Here is a 20,188-nt window from a genome sequence, read left to right as displayed (position 1 = left end):
CCGGGAGCTGGGCACTTTCTCTTCTGTAATGTAATTCTCAGAGCACCCCTGTGAGGTGGGGATGACCCTTCCCATCTCTTTCACTCTCTAAGATTGCACAGTAAAATGAAGAAAGCTGCCGAAACCAGTTTGGTTCAGTGGATAGAGTGTTGGCTTGTAGACTGAAAGGTCCAGGGTTCAATTCCGGTCAAGGGCATGTACCTTGGTTGCGGGCACAACCCCAGTAGGGGGTGTGCAAGAGGCAGTTGATCGATGTTACTCTCTCATCGATGTTTCTAACTCTCTATCCCTCTCTCTAAAACACATGTGTCAAACACAAGGCCCGCGCGCCAAATCCAGCCCGCCAGGCCTTGCAATGTGGCCTGCACCGCGCTGTCATCACTGCACTCCGCTGTCAGTTTATGACATTGTCAGTTTATGACTGTTCAGTAAACCATTCGGCCCGCGATTTAGGCTGGATTTTAGATTTTGGCCCCTTCTCTGATTGAGTTCGACACCCCTACTCTAAAAAATCAATTATATATATATATATATATATATATATATATATATATATATATATATAATTTTTTTTTAATGAAGAAAGCTGACGTGTAGCTGGATAAATTTTTACCTCTGTTTATACCTATGTGACCACCACCCAGATTCAGTTATAGCATATTCCCAGCTCCCCAGGGGCTCCCCCATGCCCCTTTCCCATGATTCTCCCCTTCACCTACCCAAAGGTAACCACTACCTTGACTTTATCACCACAGACTTGTTCTGCCTACTCTTGAACCTGTATCAATAGAATCAGATGCTATATTCTTTCTTGTGTCTGAACTCGTTTGCTTGCCATGTCTCTTAAGATTCATCCCTGTTGTTAGGGGCCTTCATGGTCCATTCTCTTTCAGTGCTACGTAGTGTTCCTTTGCATGATTGCATCACAAGTTCTTCTGTTCTCCTGTGGGTGGGTGGATATTTCTAGGTTTAAGTCTCTATGAATGTTCATGTCAAGTCTTTGGACATATATTTTTCATCTCTCTTATTCTGAGTGGGATTGTTATCCATTGGGTAGCCATAAGTTTAGCTGCCCCAGGAACTGCCAAACCTTTTTCCAAAATGGCCATTTCATGTCATACTCCCAACCAGCAATTTATGAGAGTTCCTATTGTGCCAGGTCCTCATCAACTCTTGGTACAATCATTTTCATTTCAGTCACGCTGGCGAGGGTATAATTATAGCCATTTCATGGAAGCAGAACCCGAGGCTCAGAGATGGTAAGCCACTTTCCTCAGACCACATGGCTACTGATGTCAGAGCAGAGATTCAGGTTCTGTAAGATTCTGAATTCGGGACTGTGTCATAGCCAAAATTCAAGATATGAAACTCAGAATAGAATCATAACGGCAGAGATGCTTATAAATGTTTTCTGAACATGAAGCAGATTTAGTCACGTGGCAGTGACAAGCAATGCCAGTGCTCATCCCCCCATGGCATAGTGCTTTGTGCCTCCTCCCTGGTAACCCTGCTCTCCCAGGCCACTTTGCCAGCAATGAGTCACCATGGGCTTGCCAGGGGGCTGGCAGGACACAGTCTCCATTCTGCAGCCCAGGGCCCTCTCAGAGCCCCATCTTAGGGGCTCTGCTGTGCCCAAAGGCACTGATTGTTCCTCTCAGGAAAACAACCCTTCTGAGGTTGGGAGATTAATGGGACTGCTGGGACTGCCGAACATGGACATTCCTGGTTGGCTCTGGCACAGCCTCAAATTTCTAGAGCCTGTGTTCCCCTACCTGTGCCTTGGGAATTAAAGCTTGGGCCTCAGACACTAAGAGCCCAAGATCCTAGACCAGCTCTACTACTGTCTTACTGGGTGACATCAGGAAAGTCACCTTCCCTCTCTGAGCTCCTGTCACTGTGCATAACATGGAGACATTGCTTAAGAAGAGGCTGGGGCTTGGAGGCCTCCTTCAGGATTCCCTATGGCAACTTGGTAGTCTTGCCACAACTGTGGACCACCCAGTCCACGTTCTAATGTGCATATGCTTTTCCTGGGGGTCTTGCTAAGTGCAGATTCTGACTCAGTGAGTCTGGGCTGGGTATGAAATCCTGGATTTCTATCAAGCTCTTAGGTTATACTGATGCTGCTCTTCTAAGGACCGCACTTAGGGTAGCCACAGCCTAAGCACCCCTCCACCAACCCAATATTTAATCACCTTTTCCAAAGCTTAGATTTATCCTAATCAGTAACATAGATGAACCACTGGTTTGAGCCAGGCATATTTTTTGCCAAACACACAACGAAATGGACACATTAACTATTGACATAAGGATGGTTTCCCAGGTTACACCAAGCTCATCTCCCTGGCCAGTTATTTAAATGGACTCTGGCCCTTTAATCATTCTGGTTGAAATTAGCCTGGGTAACGAGGGGAGATCCAGTCAGGACCACCCATGCCTATGTGGAGGGCATTCTGCCAAGAATGCAGCAAGACCTACCCAGTCCCTGCCTCAGTTCCTGACTCTTCACTCAAAGAAGTCATCACAGCGTCTTGGGAACCTCTTCAGCAGTGGTTCTCAACTTTTCTAATGCCGAGACTCTTTAATACAGTTCCTCATGTTGTGGTGACCCCCAACCATAAAATTATTTTCGTTGCTACTTCATAAGTGTAATTTTGCTACTGTTATGAATCCTTATGTAAATATCGAGGTGTGTCCTAGCCCTGCAGGCCCTGAGAGGCAGGCCCGAGAGGCAAGTTAGTTGGCAAAAGGAGTTGCTCCCACTGTAGACAAGCCAAGTCTCCCACCCTCATATCCACCGACCACTAGGTCTCCCACCCCCACCCATCCTCCCCCACCCTCTCAAGTCTCTCACCCCTGAATGATCTGCCCGCTCCCTTCCCACACTGCCAAGACCTGTTTAATCTTTAAAATTAATATTTTAAGCTTTGCCAAGTTCCTTACACTCATGACCTAATTTAATCTTTAAAATAGGCAAGCAGTTATTATTTTTAAATATCTTTTCTCCATTTTATGAAAGTAATATAGGTATAGTGAAACCAAAGGAACAGTTAGAGATAGAGGTAAGAAAAAAGAAAAAATACAAACTCATTTCTCAAATAGGAAACTGAGGTACAGATATATAGAGTAATTTATCGACAGTGACCCATTTGGCAATGCCAGAGCTGGGACATGGATCAGGCCTGTCTCACATTTTCTATGATTCCACACTGCCTCAATTTCAAACTGCTTTTTAAAAAAGTAATCAAACAATGTTATAGAAAGGAAAAGTATGGCACTATCATGTTTTGTATTCCTTTATGGCTTTTTTTTTTTTTTTTTGCATTCTATTATTACAATATAATTGTGAAGTACAATCAATTTTATATTGTATTTTTTAATTGATTTATTTTTCAGTGTTCTTTTCTATAAAACTGGATGTGACCTAAGTTTGGAGTGAGGAAGGGACATGCAAAACACAGGACTTAGCATCTATTAAGTACTCAGTCAAAATAAACACTACTATATTGCTATATAGACATTATAATCATGATTTTAAATAGCCATGCCCTAGAACATCGAGTCAATGTACCACAATTGACTGAACCATTTCTGTGTTTCTGGACAATGAGGAGGATTATAATTTTTTGTTATGAATAACAGTACAGTGAGCTGTATTGTGGCCTCACATCTGATTCACATGACTGCATCCAGCATCCAGCAGAATGGTGAAGTTCTCCCCATTAAGGGGACATCAAAGGCATACTTGAGGACTCTGTACACCTATGTTGAGGAAGAGTGAACATTCATTGACCACCAATGGTGTACCTAATATTAGGCCAGATACATTTATACTTGCCTTCCTTAATTTTCACAAGTCCCATTTTACAGGTGAGAAAACTGAGGCTCAGGCAGGAAAAAAAAAACACACAAAGAAATAACCTGCTTTCTATTAGCTAAGACACTTGATTAATTATATTGTTATTTTTCTTAATATGACACTTTTAAGGGAAAGCATAGGAAACCCAAGAACTCCTTTTAAGTTTTTAAAGAAAAACTCCACTTATGTCTAGGAGTAGCTTACTCCTTAACCTTCTTGATTCCTAGTTCTGACTGGCAAGGACTTTCGAGGGCTGGACAGGGGCTCAGTTATGAAAGCCTGAAAAGTCCAAGAAAAACAGAATTCCTATGCAGCTTCTGGTCCTGAGACAGGAAGATAACCAATGCCGGGGTGGGTGGGCAGGAGGAGCACATGGAGGTTACATGGGGGTGGGACTGGGATTTTAGAACCCCTGCAGCCCTCTCCCACCTTTCCACAGTACACCTTCCACCTAGCCCATTTGTCTCTCTGGTCCTCAGTTTCCCCACTTTTTCAGTGATCATAGAAGGGACTTCTAGCTGAAATTTGGTGAAGTGAGTTGACATTTTTAACAGTGAGTTAACTTAAACAAAATGGTTAGAGTTATTTTCCTTCAAGTTCTGTATTACTAAGAAATTAGAAGAGAGAGTGGGATGAGGAGACAGGGAGTTTCCACAGGCATTGCATATATTTGTGAATTATGGGATAGGTTTACACAGTAAACAGAAAAAAAGTCATTACAAGAAAAGAAAGCAATCTGGCCCCTGCTCAGTGCCTCTGAGGTTCCTTCTGAGCCCCCCTCCCCCCCATGATCTCAGTGACTTCATTGGCTCCCTCCTCCTTCATCCCTAGAGATGTGAGCAGCAGGACCCTTTGACCCTATTCCAACCTGGACTGTGTCCACCACCTGCCTGCACCAGGCAACCTCTTTTCCCCTTAAGGCTCAGTTTGAATCAAGAGCATGCTCAATTCAGAAATGTAGTAACAGCAAGAAGAACTAGCATTTACCAAGTGTGTGCCCTGCACGAGGCACTGTGCTACGTGTTCCACACATTTCCTCCTTTCCTCCTCTCAGGGGGAGTGCTGCTATGATGCCTTTCACAGGGCAGAGACTAGATTCAGAAAGGCCAGCACCTGCCAGGCCCCGGTAGATCCTGAATTAGGGCAGTCTGGCTCCAGAGCCAAGACCATGGTCCTCTTGCTGGGTGCATGAGGCTCAGAGAAAGGGTAAGCAATGCTGGGGGTGGGGACATGAGGCTTGCAAGCTAGGCCCTTAGGGGGCATCCAGCAGGGCCTACAGGGGAAGAAGAGCTTGTGCCAAGGTGGCTGGAACCTGGCAGTCTCAGGGGGTGGTCTGATGCACTGTGTGAAAGTGTGTTGAAGGGCAGCTGAGGAGGGGGGTAGTGTTAGAGGCCACATTAAAAGCAGGGTTTGGAGTAAAAGTCAACAGAAGAAAAGGTCAGTATGGAAAAAGCCCCTTGCCCTGTTGGCTCTGAGAATGCCCGCAGCTAGGCAGATCCCCAGGCAGAGGACTGGGCAATTCTTCTCTAAGGAAACTCACCGGCCCGCAAAGAAACCCCCATGGACACTGCCATGTTAGAGTTTCCTATTGCACAGCCTACCTCGGCCACCTCCAGTGAAGCCCAGCCTTCACGGATCACCCCCACCCCACAGAGCTCCCCGTCAGCTGTTTAGTGCTTCTCCCCTAAATGGAAATAGACATCCAGGCTCAGTAAGCATCTGAAGGAAGCAGGGACCAAAACAGAGAAAAAAGTAAGTGGGAGAAAATAGAGATGATGCAGAAAGCAGAAGATAACTTCCCCAAGCCACTGTAATTTACATCTCAGAGAGAGAAGGAGAAGCTATGCATCCATAAGACAGAGAGGCAATAAAGGAACTATTGGGAGAACAAAAAGAACTCTTGGAAACCAGCATTTTTAAAGTCTCAAATGAATATTCCAATAGGATTTGTAAAGGGGGCGGAAGGAAAAAAGACTGGAAAGATCTGGCTGCTGAATGGATGTTTGGAGAAGCGCTGGTGAAAGACTTCTGGGTTCCAGCAGGGCCCTTATTTGCTGAGCTGGTAACTCACAGGAGAAAAGCAGGTTGTAGGAGGCCAAGAAGAATTCATTCTAAATGCGTTGGGCTGGAAGGCAGTCCACCAGCAAAGAAGCAGAGGGTTGAAACCCTCTGAGAGGAAGCCATCGTTCTCAGAGTGTGAACCCTAGTGTCTCCTAGGGCATCTACTTCAGCCAGCGCTTTGCAAAGGGAACCCAAACCCAGCCTCTGAGATACTTGTCAACAACACAGGTTCCCAGCCTGCCAGATCAAAATTTGGGGCGCAAAAATATGCATCTCAACAAGCCACCCTGGAGTCAGAGAAAGGCCAGAGTTCAGGACCCACTGATCTCCAGAGTGAGTGGTAGACAGATCCAGGGAAGAACTAGAGAAGTTAGGATAAAAGGAGCGAACAGGAAGCATAGGTAGGCTTAAACCCAGTGCAATGAAATTATTACTAATTTCCAAATAGCAACAGCTCTTCGGTATTCGGTAGCAAAATCACTGATTCAGGAAGCAATTAACATAGACATTCAATCAATTATTCATTGCATTACTAATGTGTAGCAGTAATCAAATTGGCCTTTTCATATGTATTTTTTCTTTTAATTAACTCTGTCCAAAATTGGAGTAAAGATCCCATGCATAAATGCATTCAGTTAATTTTAAAAAGGAGGAGAAGGTGGGATGGGAGGAAGCATTTCATTTTATCTCCTTATAGCTCTTCAAAGAACCCTCTGGCAGAATTGCATTGTGCGCTGGTTGATGTCATGCTCACATAGTTTGAGATGGACGAGGAATTCCCAAACCCCTGAAGGTACCTGAGATCCGCCATTAATGATTAGATGAAACCTGATTGTGGCAGAATAGAAAGAGGACTCGACTAGGAGTTCAGAGATTCGGCTTCCAATTTTAGATCTGCCGTTGATTACCTCTCTAAGCCTCAGTTTCTCCTACAAAGGGGATTAGACACTGCTAAACAGTCTTCTAGCTCTGACATTACTCTCCTCCTTTTACCACTGCTAATGCCCCTGAGCTCGTTAGTCTGAATGAGTTTATATCCCTTCTTTTAGGAATTGACCAGAAAGGTCAGGTCCAGTCACTCCAGAGCCATTCACCTGGGAGACTTGATTGACCACCACAGGCCTCCTCCTGCCTTCTAATAATTGCTAACAATTGTCAAGTGCTCCTTATGTGCCAGGCACTAAGTGTTGTTATTGTTGTTTTTTTAACTGTGGTAAAAAATATACATAACGTAAAACTTACCATTTTAACTATATGTAAGTGTAGTTTAGTGGCAGAAGTATATTCATATTGTTGCACAAACATCACCACCTTCCACCTCCAGAAAATGTCACCTTCCCAAACTGAAACACTTGTGTAAGAGTTTTATGTGGATTATTTTCATGGACTCCTCACCACAACTCTGTGAGATAGGTTGGGTCTGTTATTATACCTGTGTATTATAATAGAACCACAGCCATAGCCATACTGTGTAGTAAACATCCACAATTCCTTAGCCAGATACAATCTAAGAACTTCTTTAGGTCAGGAGTCTGCATGGGGCCCAAGGGTCGGCTGATCCAGGCTGGCTTCGTTTGTCTCTGAGCTTCTGCCTGCAGCAAGCAAACTCATTGAGGGGAATGTTCTCATAGTGATGGCAGAGGCACAAGGGGCAGATGAAACCCGCAACACCCCCTCAAGGTCTAGATTCCTATCAGCCAAACTAAGTCACACAGCCAAATGCAAAGCCAACAGAAAGGAAATTGACTGTACTCCCTGAATGAGAGTAACAACCATGTTACTTAGCAAAAGGCATGAATCCGGCCAGCTCAAGAATGGGGGCCAATGATGTATATGGATCTTCCGTAGCTCCACTGTAGAGATTACTCATTCCTACCTCACAGGATCATTTAAAGGGGTGGCCAGGATGCCATGGGAAGTCATGCAGGACACTGCTGGGTTCAGAAGAGCCCAGCTCATTTCCTTTAGGTAGGGATTCATCCAAAATGTATTTACTTAAGGGCACAAGTCCCCTGACACCCACCCCCACCACAGAGATTTCAACTTTCTTCCACAGTTTACAACTCCACCCAAAGCTTATAGCTTGGTATCCGGTGCTTCTGGGAGCAGAACTAGAGCAGCCCAGCCAGATTTATCTGGCCCACGCTGCCAGGCTCCCAGCACTTGCCACATTGTTCACCACACACCCATGTTTGTGCGTTTGCTCATGTGGACTTCTTCATGGGAACCAGGTAAGGGCTCCCTTCTCCAGGCTGTCTGCCACTAGAGACTCCAGGCAGAGAGCTGACTCCCCGGCCCTTGTGTGGTACTGCTGGCTTTTCATAGCCCATGGCGCCCACGGCCACAGGTCACCTGCCCCATCTCCTTGCACCCTGACAAAGGCTCTGTCTCTGACACCACTGGATAGTCCTCCTGCCCCCAGGCAAGGACTTTTCCCAGCTTCTGCCCACCTCAAGAGAGCTGGAGAAGCCAGGGGGATGGCATTGACCCTGTGGGCACCACAACCATCTTGGGAATATTCTTCTCTTTACTTGGGGTAACCACAGCGTGAGGAACTTCCAGAACACCTCCCCCTCCTCAACCCCTAGAGTTTTAGAATTGCTGTTGGAGCAGCTGGAACATGGAGAAATTTCTCTCTTTTCATTTGAGGCCCTAGGTAGATGAAAAATATGAAGTAGGCCAGCTCCCTGACCCAGAATTTTATATTTAAACCTAGCTCTCCATATGCACTTTAGTAATAACAGTGAGAATTTATCTTCATTAAGGACCAAAGAACAGGGTGGGCTCAGGGGGACAAAGTGGGCATGGCAGACAGCGGGGGGGGGGGGGGCCTTTTAGGTCTGGGTCAAGACGGCAGGATGCTGAGGGGGCTGAGAAATCATGGGAAAAGCCGTCTGTCCTTGGAAGGCGCAGGAAGCCCTTCACTTGTGGAGGATTGAGCTGGGCTCCAGCGGGGGTCGCCCTGTGCCAGTTTATCACTCCACATGCCAGGGATTTTCTGTGTGAAACTTCTAAGGCTTACATGTTTCCTATGTGTAATATTGTGTTTACATAATTTTGGCCAGAAAAGTGAGGAATCTACCTTCTTACCCTTGCCTTGATTATGGGATAAAATCAGCTGTGATAGTTGACAACTACCATGTTTCCCCGAAAATAAGACATCCTCTGAAAATAAGACCTAGCGCATGGAAAGATAAGACATCCCCTGAAAATAAGATCTAGCGCAACTTTGGGAGAAAAAATTTATATAAGACACTGACTTATTTTCGGGGAAACGGTATTTTTTGTTTCAAGTACAACTAGGACCCTTACAGCTCTAGCCCAACCTATTGAGAAGACATAGATTTTTTAAAAGCACAATGGACCAAGCTGACCACATGGTCACTAAGCAGAGCAGTGGTCACCTTAGTGATGTGACTTGAGGTTGCCAGGAAGCTCTCCTGCTGAAAATTGCTCCCACTCATCAAATTGCTGCTGCCTGCAATTCCACCATTAGCATCAAATCATAAAGCATCATGTTGTAATTAGCATAGCAACCTGTCTGGTTCAGTGTCCTAGCTCTAAGTACTCTTGGAGAATACCTGAACAGGCCCTTATTTTAGAGTGAACTCGCAGCAGAGCTGGGATTAGAGTTCAAGGGATGAGATTCTCAGTCTAACACTAAATTCTCAACACTGGTGGTCTCAAACTTCGCTGTGCATTTCAATCTTCTATGGATTTTGTTAAAAATGCATATTCTGGGCCAGCATGTATGGCATGTGGCCTAAAATTATGCATTTCTGACAAGCTCTCTCATTCAGTCCTCATAACTATCATGAAAGAGATGTTGTTATCCCCATTTTATAGATGAGAAAAATGGAGGCTCAGAGAGTTAGGTAATGTGACATGCAGAAAAATAGCTCTTTTAAAATATTAGTGCTTTTATCCTAGGAATCTGTGAATATGGGACCTTACATGGCTGAAGAGACTTTGCAGATGTGATTAAGGCTAAAGAACTTGGGGCAAAGATTATCCTGGATTTTCCAGGTGGGCCAAATCTAATCACATGCATTCTTAAAAGTAGAGAAGCTTTCCCAGGTATAATCAGAGAGAGATGTGACGATTAAAACAGGTCAGAAATCAACCAAAGAATTTGTGTGCATATATGCATAACCGATGGATACAAACAATAGGGTGGTGAAGGCCTGGAGTGGGGGATGATGGGGACAGACTAGAAGGGGTCAGTGGGGGGGGGGGGGAAGGGGGACAGATATAATACTTTCAACAATAAAGATTTAATTTAAAAAAATAAAAAAGCGGTCAGAGACATGTGATGTTTGCTGGCTTTGAAGATGGAGAAAGGGACATGAGCCAAGGAATGCGGGTGGCCTCTAGAAGCTGGAAAAGGCAAGAGAACAGATTTTCCTCCAGAGCCTCCAGAGGAGAATGCAGTCCTGCCCACACCTTGATCTTAGAGTGAGGCTGGTGCTGGAATTCTGACCTTCCGAACTGTAAGATGATACATTTGTGTTGTTTGAAGCCACTAAGTTTGTGTTAATTTGTTATGACAACAGAAAGAAAAAAAAAAAAAAGCAATTTCTGGTGCCCACAGAGCTGGTTGTTTCTTTTATAAATGGTTTTAAAATGTAGAATAGTGTTAAAACTGGGCAGTGGGCATACGCTGGAAGAATTTTGAGAAGTGATAGAATTTTGAGAAGTATGATAGAAAAAAAAAAAAACCCGAGGGCCTTGAATATGCTGTTAGTAGAAGTATTATTTATTTTTTATTTTTTTTTATAATAGAAGTATTATTAACGCCTTGCTTTGTGGTGACTTAGAAGGAAATAAAGAGCACCATGTAGAAACTGTCAGTAGCAATATGGACATTTTAAGGCACTGCCAGTGAGGGCTCAGGAGAAAATGAGGATTGTGTTCATGGAAACTGGACCCCCGTTACCTCCCAAACCAGGCCTTCACCATCCTATTGTCTATGTCCATGGGCTATTCATATATGCATACAAGTTCTCTGGTTGATTTCTGCCTTGTTATACAAGGGTAGAAATCTTAGCAGGATTGTCTCCTGTGGTTATGTGGGAAACAGAATTTGTAATAATGAACTTGGATAGTTAGCTGAGATTTCTAAGTAAAGCACTAAAGGTTGTCTGGATACTTCTCGCTGCTTATAGAAAAACATGAGAAGAAAAAGACAAATTTGAGGGAAGAACTGTTAAACAAAAAGGAAGCAGGACTTGATGATTGAGGAGTTCTCTGCCTATCTCACTGTGAAAAGATGTCAAAATAAAAAGGCTCACTCTCAGGAAATCACATTTTAGAGAAAAGCCTGAGTGTGGAGCTATACAACTTTCTGCTCATACCTTAGGAAGATCAAAAAGTGTAACATATTCAGTCACACAAAATGCTGTTTAAAGAGATTAAGGGAGTGAGTCACAGATCCCCTCCAGCAAGCCAGAAAGTATGCTTGAGGTTGTAATTCCTCAGCCATCTCAGGAAATACCAAAAATTATGAAGGGATTATCTTGGAAAGATATGGCCATAAGCCTCTTGTCTGATGGAGTGAACCTCCATGACCTATACAGGAGACCCACAGTTTTTTTTTTAGAATGTTATACTGGCATAAACACTGTCATCTTGGGCTGAGATAGAATATGAAATGAAAGAAGGCTGTCAGACCCCCTACAATTCCTCTGTCCGTACAGAGGCTGGTAAAATTAGTCATCAACAAACACACGCTACCTTCCATGAAAAAGGAAGGAAGACTTGGATGGTGACGTGGCAAACCCAGAGGATGAAGCCCCAAGTCACAGAGGTTTACTCCCAGACCTTGAGACTTAACGGAATTTACCTGGCTGGATTTCAAAATTGCCTGGGAGCAGTGACTCTTTTTTTCCTTCTATTTTCTCATGTTTTGAATAGGAAAGGCCTATAACTGTTATATCTGTCTCATCATCATATTTTAGGAGCAGATAAATTGTTTCTTTAGAGCAGTGGTCGGCGAACTCATTAGTCAACAGAGCCAAATATCAACAGCACAACGATTGAAATTTCTTTTGAGAACCAAAAACTGACTTCTGCCCATGGGCCACGAAATTTCAATCCCACTGTACGTGCATGCCCACATGTGGTATTTTGTGGAAGAGCCACTTTCAAGGGGCCAAAGAGCCGCATGTGGCTCGAGAGCCGAGGTTTGCCGACCACTGTTATAGAGGAATAGGACCCCAGGCGAAAATCATACCCTGAGTCCCACCCATTCCAATTTACATGGTTTAGTTAATGACATTTGGGACTTTTGAGCTGAAGTGATTCAAATGAGATCTTGAACTTCAAAATGATGTTTATAATAGGGTGAGAATTTTGGAGACCTTGTGATGGAGGGAATGTATTTTGCATGTGGGATGGACATGAATATTAGCAGGCCAGATGACAGTTTGTTGTAGACAGAATCATAACCCCCAGATCCATACCCTAATCCCCAGAACCTATGAATATATTACCTTACAAGGCAAAAGGGACATCACAGATGTGATTAAGGTAAAGAATTTGAGCTGGGGAGATTATCCTGGATTATCTAGGTGGGCCCAACACCAGTTCTTAAAAGTAGAGAAGTTGTAAAATACCCAATTAGAGCAGCTTCTAGAAAAAAAAAATTAAAAAACAGGAGGAGAGCCTACGGGAGCTTTGGGACAATGCAAAACAAAACAATATTCGAATAATAGGGGTTCCGGAAGGAAAGAAAACCGAGGTAGACATGGAAAACGTATTTCAAGAAATAATGACAGAAAACTTTCCTGAGATAGAGAAGAAAAAACCCACACAAATCCAAGATGCTCACAGAGTCCCAAGCAAAATGGATCCCAGAAGACCGATGCCAAGACATATTATAATTAAATTGGCAAACACCAATGACAAAGTAAGAATCTTAAAAGCAGCCAGAGAGAGACAGAAAGTTACATATAAAGGAACCCCCATCAGACTAACAACTGATTTCTCAACAGAAACTTATCAGGTCAGAAGGGAATGGGATGAAATATACAAAGTCATGCAAAGAAAGGGTCTGAATCCAAGAATACTGTACCCAGCAAGACTATCAATCAAAATTGAAGGGGAAATCAGGAGCTTCACAGACAAAAAAAGACTAAAGGAATTTACCTCCACCAAACCAGCAATGCAAGAAATGCTAAAGGGTCTACTGTAAAAATAAAGAAATAGGAAGCGAAGAAGGAACACAGGGGTATAGAATAAAAATGGCGTCCAATGAGTACCTATCATTAATAACATTAAATGTAAATGGTTTAAATGCTCCAATCAAAAGACATAGGGTAACAGATTGGATAAGAAAACAAGACCCATACATCTGTTGTCTACAAGACACCCACCTCAGAAAAAGAGATGCACACAGACTGAGGGTGAAGGGATGGTAAAAGGTTTTCCAGGCAAATAGAAATGAAAAGAAAGCTGGGGTAGCAATACTTATATCTGACAAATTAGATCTCAGAGTGAAGGACATAACAAGAGATAATGAAGGCCACTTCATAATACTAAAGGGAGCAATCAAACAAGAAGAAATAACCCTGGTAAATATATATGCACCCAATACGGGAGCACCCAAATACATAAAAAAACTGCTGGAGGACATTAAGGGAGAGATTAATAGGAATACAATCATAGTAGGAGATTTTAATACCCCACTGTCACCCTTCGACAAATCATCTAAACAAAAAATCAGCAAAGAAATATCACTCCTAAATGACTCACTAGACCAGATGGAATTAATTGACATCTTCAGAACATTCCACCCCAAAGCCACAGAATATACATTCTTCTCAAATGCACATGGGACATTCTCAAAAATAGACCACATTTTGGGACATAAGCAAAGTCTCTTCAAATTCAAGAAGATAGAAATCATATCAAGCATCTTCTCAGACCATAATGGCATAAAACTGGAAATTAACTACAATAAAAATAATCCAAAGAAATCAAACACATGGAGACTAAACAGCATGCTATTAAACAAGGACTGGGTTACCAGAGAAATCAAGGAAGAAATTAAAAACATCCTGGAAACAAATGACAATGAAAACACAACAATCCAAAATCTATGGGACACAGCAAAAACAGTTTTGAGCGGGAAGTTCATATCCTTACAAGCCTATTGCAAAAAAACTAGAAAAAAGGGTAACAAATGATCTAACTCTACAACTCAAAGAGTTAGAAAAAGAGCAACAAGAAAAGCCCAGTGTAAGCAGAAGGAAGGAAATAACAAAATTCAGAGCACAGATAAACAACATAGAGACCAAAGAAACAATACATAAGATCAACAAAACCAAGAGCTCGTTCTTTGAAAGGATAAACAAGATAGATGGACCTCTAGCCAGACTAACCAAGAAACAAAGAGAGAGGACCCAAATAAACAAAATCAGAAATGAAAGAGGTGAAATAACAACAGACCCCACCGAAATACAATGGATTGTTACAAAATACTATGAACAACTCGACTCCAACAAACTGAACAACCTGGAGGAAATGGACATATTCCTAGAAAAATACAAACTTCCAAAACTTAATCAGGAAGAATCTAAAAATCTCAATAAACCAGTGACTTGGGAAGAAATTGAAACAGTCATCAAAAAGCTTCCATCAAACAAAAGCCCAGGGCCAGATGACTTCACAGGAGAGTTTTACCAAACATTCAAGGAAGAACTAAAAACTATCCTCTTCAGACTATTCCAAAAAATCCAAGAGGAAGGAACACTTCCAAACTCCTTCTATGAAGCCAGCATCACCCTAATACCAAAACCAGATAAAGACAACTCAATGAAAGAGAATTACAGGCCAATATCCCTCATGAACATAGATGCCAAAATCCTCAACAAAATTCTAGCAAATCGACTCCAGAAGAACATCACAAAGATCATACACCACAACCAAGTAGGATTTATTCCAGGAATGCAAGGATGGTACAATATCCACAAATCAATAAACGTGATACATCACATAAACAAATTGAAAGATAAAAATCATATAGTCATATCAATTGATGCAGAAAAAGCATTCGATAAAATCCAACACCCTTTTCTGATAAAAACTCTTAACAAGGTGGGAGTACAAGGATCATACCTCAACATAATAAAAGCTATATATGATAAACCCACAGCCAACATTATACTCCATGGGCAAAAACTAAAACCATTCCCTCTAAGAACAAGAACAAAACAGGGATGCCCACTCTCGCCACTCCTGTTTGACATAGTACTGGAAGTACTAGCCATTGCAATTAGACAAGAGGAGGAAATAAAAGGCATCCAAATTGGAAATGAAGAAGTAAAGTTATCCTTATTTGCAGATGACATGATATTGTACATAAAAAACCCAAAAGACTCCATTAAAAAACTAATTGACTTAATAAATGAATTTGGCAATGTAGCAGGATACAAAATTAATGCCAAGAAATCCATGGCTTTTCTATACACCAACAGAGAAACTGCAGAAACAGAGACTAAAAAAGCAATTCCATTTACCATCACACCAAAAAAATTAAGATACCTAGGAATAAATTTAACTAAGGAAGTAAAGGACCTATATGCGGAAAACTACACGACACTGAAAAAAGAGATAGAGGAAGATGTAAGGAGATGGAAGAACATACCATGTTCATGGATTGGTAGGATCAACATCATCAAAATGTCCATACTTCCTAAAGCAATCTATAGGTTCAATGCACTCCCCATTAAAATACCAACGACATATTTCACCAACCTAGAAAGAACTCTCCAAAAGTTCATTTGGAACAATAAAAGACTCCTAATAGCCACAGCAATCCTGAGAAAGAAGAGTAAAGTAGGAGGGATATCAATACCAGACTTCAAACTATATTACAAAGCCACTGTTCTCAAAACAGCCTGGTGCTGGCACAAGAACAGACATATAGATCAATGGAATAGAATCGAGAACCCAGATATCAACCCAAATCACTATGCTCAATTAATATTTGACAAAGGAGGCACGAATATACAATGGAGTCAAGACAGTTTCTTCAATAAATGGTGTTGGGAAAATTGGACAGACACATGCAAAAGAATGAAACTAGATCACCAACTTACACCATTCACAAAAATAAACTCAAAATGGATACAGGACTTAAACATCAGACGGGAAACCATAAAAATACTAGAAGCATCCACAGGCAGCAAAATCTCAGACGTATGCCAAAAGAACTTCTTCACTGATACTACCCCTAGAGCAATGGAAGCTAAAGAGAAAATAAACAAATGGGACTACATCAAAATAAAAAGCTTTTTTATAGCAAAAGAAACCATCAACAAAACAACAAGAAAGCCCACAGTGTGGGAGAACATATTTGCAAATGATACCACTGATAAAGGTTTAATCTCCAACATCTACAAACAGCTTATACAACTAAATAAAAGGAAGATAAATAATCCAATTAAAAAATGGGCAATGGACCTAAATAGAACATTTTCAAAAGAAGACAGAAGGAAGGCCAAAAGGCACATGAAAACATGCTCAAAGTCACTAATTGTCCGAGAGATGCAAATCAAAACAACAATGCGGTACCATCTCACACCTGTCAGAATGGCCAACATCAACAAATCAACAAACGACAAGTGTTGGCGAGGTTGTGGAGAAAATGGAACCCTCGTGCACTGCTGGTGGGAATGCAGACTGGTGCAACCACTGTGGAGAACAGTGTGGAGTTTCCTCAAAAAACTGAAAATGGAACTCCCATTTGACCCAGTAATCCCACTTCTAGGAATATATCCCAAGAAACTAGAAACACCAATCAGAAAGGATATATGCACCCCTATGTTCATAGCAGCACAATCTACAATAGCCAGAATTTGGAAACAGCCTAAGTGTCCGTCAGCAGATGATTGGATCCAAAAACCATGGTACATCTACACAATGGAATACTATGCTGCCATAAAAAAGAAGGAATTCTCATCATTTGCAGCAACCTGGATGGAATTGGAGAACATCATGCTGAGTGAAATAAGCCAATCAATGAAAGAGAAACACTACATGACCTCACTCATTTGTGGATAATAAAGAGCATTATAAACTGATGAACCAAAAGATAGATATAGAGACAGTATATCAACAAGTAGACTGTCAAATTACAGTGGGGAGGGGAGGAAGATCTGGGGGAGATAATAGATCAACCGAAGGACTTTTATACATGCATATAAGTACAACCAATGGACACAAAACTTTGGGGAGGGAGGGGATATGTGGGAGGGAGGGAGGGGGGCAAAAATAAAATCAATAAAATATATTAAAAAAAAAAAAAAAAAGTAGAGAAGTTTTTCCAGCTGTGGTCAAAGAGAGACGTGATGATGATGGAAAGCAGGTCATAGAGATGTTTGGTGGCTTTGAAGGTGGAGAAAGGCGTGTGAACCAAGGAATGCAGACCACCTCTCGAAGCTGGAAAAGACAAGAAACAGATTTCCCCCTAGAAACATTAAAGAACACACCCCTGCTGACACTTTGAGTTTAGCCTAGTGAGACTAGTGCTGGAATTCTGACTTGCACAACTGTGAGATGATACACTTGCATGTTTTAAGCCACTCACTTTGTAGTGATTCATGACAGCAACCGAAAACTAATACAAGCAACTTCCCGAAATGGTACAGCTCACAGGGAGGTGGTCGTAGAACTTGGGCTGCTTTGATTCCTGTGCTTCTGCTTTGTCCCCTATAATGGGCTTCTTCCGGGTGGGAGTTAAGCTTTGACCTCTTATGTTAATTGTAAATACCCCTGGACAAGTAAGCCACCAAGTGCTAGATCTGCATGGATTTTAGACTGCAAACAACAGATTGATTCTGGATGATTTGGCAGGAAAGGAGTTTATTTAAAAGCACCTGGGGATTTGTAAGAACCCTCAGCGAGGACTGGGAACTGGGTTCAGGGATGTTTGACCAGGATCAAGTCCCCATGCTCTGCAGCAAAACCAGCCTGCTGAGGACCCCTCACCCAAGGTCACTGCCTCTGCACTCACTAGTTCCCAATGCCAAGTCTGGGAGAGCTGCTTCTGTAGCGTGGAGCTTAACCCTGAGCAGCAAAGGAGGCGGGGAAGCCAGTCACAGGCATTTTCAGCTTGTTGAGTGGGGAAGCATGCTCAATGTTGGCAGCTCCCCAAATAGAAGAGGTTCAGACTCTAAGTAGCCAAAGTATATGACAAGAGTCCCGGGGATAATGTGGCAGGCCAAGCTGGATTTTAAACATTCTTATGGTCCAAATAAGCCATAAAATGTCCCCCAGTAAGCACCAGTTTAGCTTCCTAATTTCATTTCCTCTCTTTCTACTCCTGGAAATTCTCCAAAGTCCTCTGGCCATTTTACGGCTTATTTGGACCATAAGAAGAATGTTTTGGACCACGTGTCCCGTTTGGTGTGTCAAATAAAGTCAGTAGATAGAGGCAGCCCCAGGGGATGTAAAGAGCAGTCCTCACTATGAGCCCCACTAGCCTGGCATTGCTGACCCCTGGTGGGACCTTTCACTTCTGGGCCTCTCCTCCTCCACTGTCATCACAGAAGGGCTGAGCCAGAGCCCCTTCTAGCTCAGATACTCCCCAAGGCTCCGAATGGCTCAGCTTAATTTTTTTTTTCTTGAAGTCACTTACTTTAACCATTTAGATATCATCCTTAGCTTCGCATCAGGAATAATATCCAGGAAGTCAGCATTTACATTCTAGTTACATATATATTTTTTTTTCTGCTTCATAAAAGCAATCCATAATTACTAAAATATAATAAGAAAAGCTGTTTGTCAGGGCACCTTCTAAAAGCATCTCTACCACTTTTGGGGAGAGGAAAGGAATCCAGACAGTCCTGTTTCACCACTTCTTCACGTGGGACCCAGGGCAAGTCACTTCACCTCTCCAAACTTTAGTCTCCTCACCCACAAAATAGGCTGAATTCTTCTAAAATATATCACCTGTAAAGCCAGGGCAGTTCCTTGCACATAGTAGGTGCACAGTAAAGAGTAGCTATGGTTTTCAAGATTGTCACCTTTGTCACATTGCTCTTGGGTGGAGCGTGGGCTTTGGAGCCACATGAGGATTTGACACCTGGCTCTGATGCTTCCTGGAGTGTAAACTCGGGTAATTCATGCTACCTCTCTGAGCCTGACTTTCCTCATCTGGAAAAAGAGGACAGCAGCCCGCGTCACAGAATTAACCGGAGGCTCAGTTGAGATGGAAAGGGCTCTGCAAATAGCGGCTGTAGTTATATTTGGCCTGATTGTTTTTCCTGTTGATGGCAAAGCTCAATCCTCTCTCTCTCTCTCTCTCTCTCTCTCTCTCTCTCTCTCTCTCTCTCTCTCTCTCTCTCTCTCTCTCTTTTTTCCCATGGACACTGGTCAGTTTGCAGGCTTTTGGTTTGCCTGTCTGTTGTTCAAACAAAGATGAGGCAGAGACAATGGAAAATTGAGGCTATGTGTCTGCATTCTAAATAGTGGAACCACATAAATGGAAAAAGATTATTTTAGGGTTGGAACGAGTGGCCAAGGCTGAGAATGTGTTATCTGAATCATTTGAGCGACTAGTAAGGGATGTAGCCTGATCTTATCGGGAAAGTCACCCACGATACTCAAACCAAGCCAATGGCTCTTCAAGACCCCTTCTTCCAAACAGACATTTCTGAAGCAGTGGGAGCCAAAAATAGCTGGTAGTAAACTGATTGTCAACAGTCAGAATGCAGGTGTGGAAGGCAAACTTTCCCTTGCGCACCAGCCACCTAATCCAGCCATCTAAACTTATGTCTCCTTAGATCTCAAAAAATTTAGGCTTTCTCTGGGCCTTATGTTTGGGAGGTTGTTTTTATCCTTTTGAATGTCAGGTGTATGGATATATCCACACTACAAGTTACTCCTAACCCCTGGTCCTGCCAGTAGCCTAAAAGCCCAGCCTGCTTTGAATATTGCTTCCTGGACTCACATACCTTTGAGTGTGGGTGGTGGAAGGGTGGGAGCAAGCTGGCTTAGCTCCACCTTCATGGCCTAGGCAGGCCCTCCGCAGCCCTCCCCAGTGTCCTCTGTGTAGGCTGAGCAGAGGAGAGGGCCGCCTTTCATTCAGCAGCAGCTCTGCACCTGGTGCTGGCATCACTTGAACCTTAGACCCCATCCCTAGAAAGAACCCTCCCTGGTTCTCCTTGACTCCCCTGAGGGACAGAGACTGCCCAAAGGCCTCTGCATCTTGCCTTCCATTCACCTGGGGAGCAAGGGTCAATTTTGGAATTGGCCAAGTAGGAA

General features: G+C 42.8%; 1 protein-coding gene across 13 annotated transcripts in view; it reads left to right on the top strand.

Moving 5' to 3' along the window:
- ATP2B2 (ATPase plasma membrane Ca2+ transporting 2) overlaps window positions 1-20,188 on the top strand; it is a 464,830-nt gene that overhangs the window by 199,764 nt on the left and 244,878 nt on the right. Inside the window, exon 1 of one of the 13 annotated variants that reach the window (XM_084901912.1) lies at window positions 10,322-10,410. The exons of the other annotated variants lie outside the window; for them this stretch is intronic. The gene's annotated coding sequence lies outside the window, so the exon portion shown is untranslated. Of the gene's footprint in view, window positions 1-10,321; window positions 10,411-20,188 lie in introns of those variants that run through there. 13 annotated transcript variants of the gene reach the window in all.

Source organism: Pipistrellus hanaki, assembly GCF_964339955.1.
Source record: "Pipistrellus hanaki genome assembly, chromosome: 13".
Taxonomy (NCBI): Eukaryota; Metazoa; Chordata; class Mammalia; order Chiroptera; family Vespertilionidae; genus Pipistrellus; species Pipistrellus hanaki.
The sequence above is the reverse complement of the archived record's forward strand: the minus strand, read 5'-3'. Positions and strand labels throughout refer to the sequence as shown.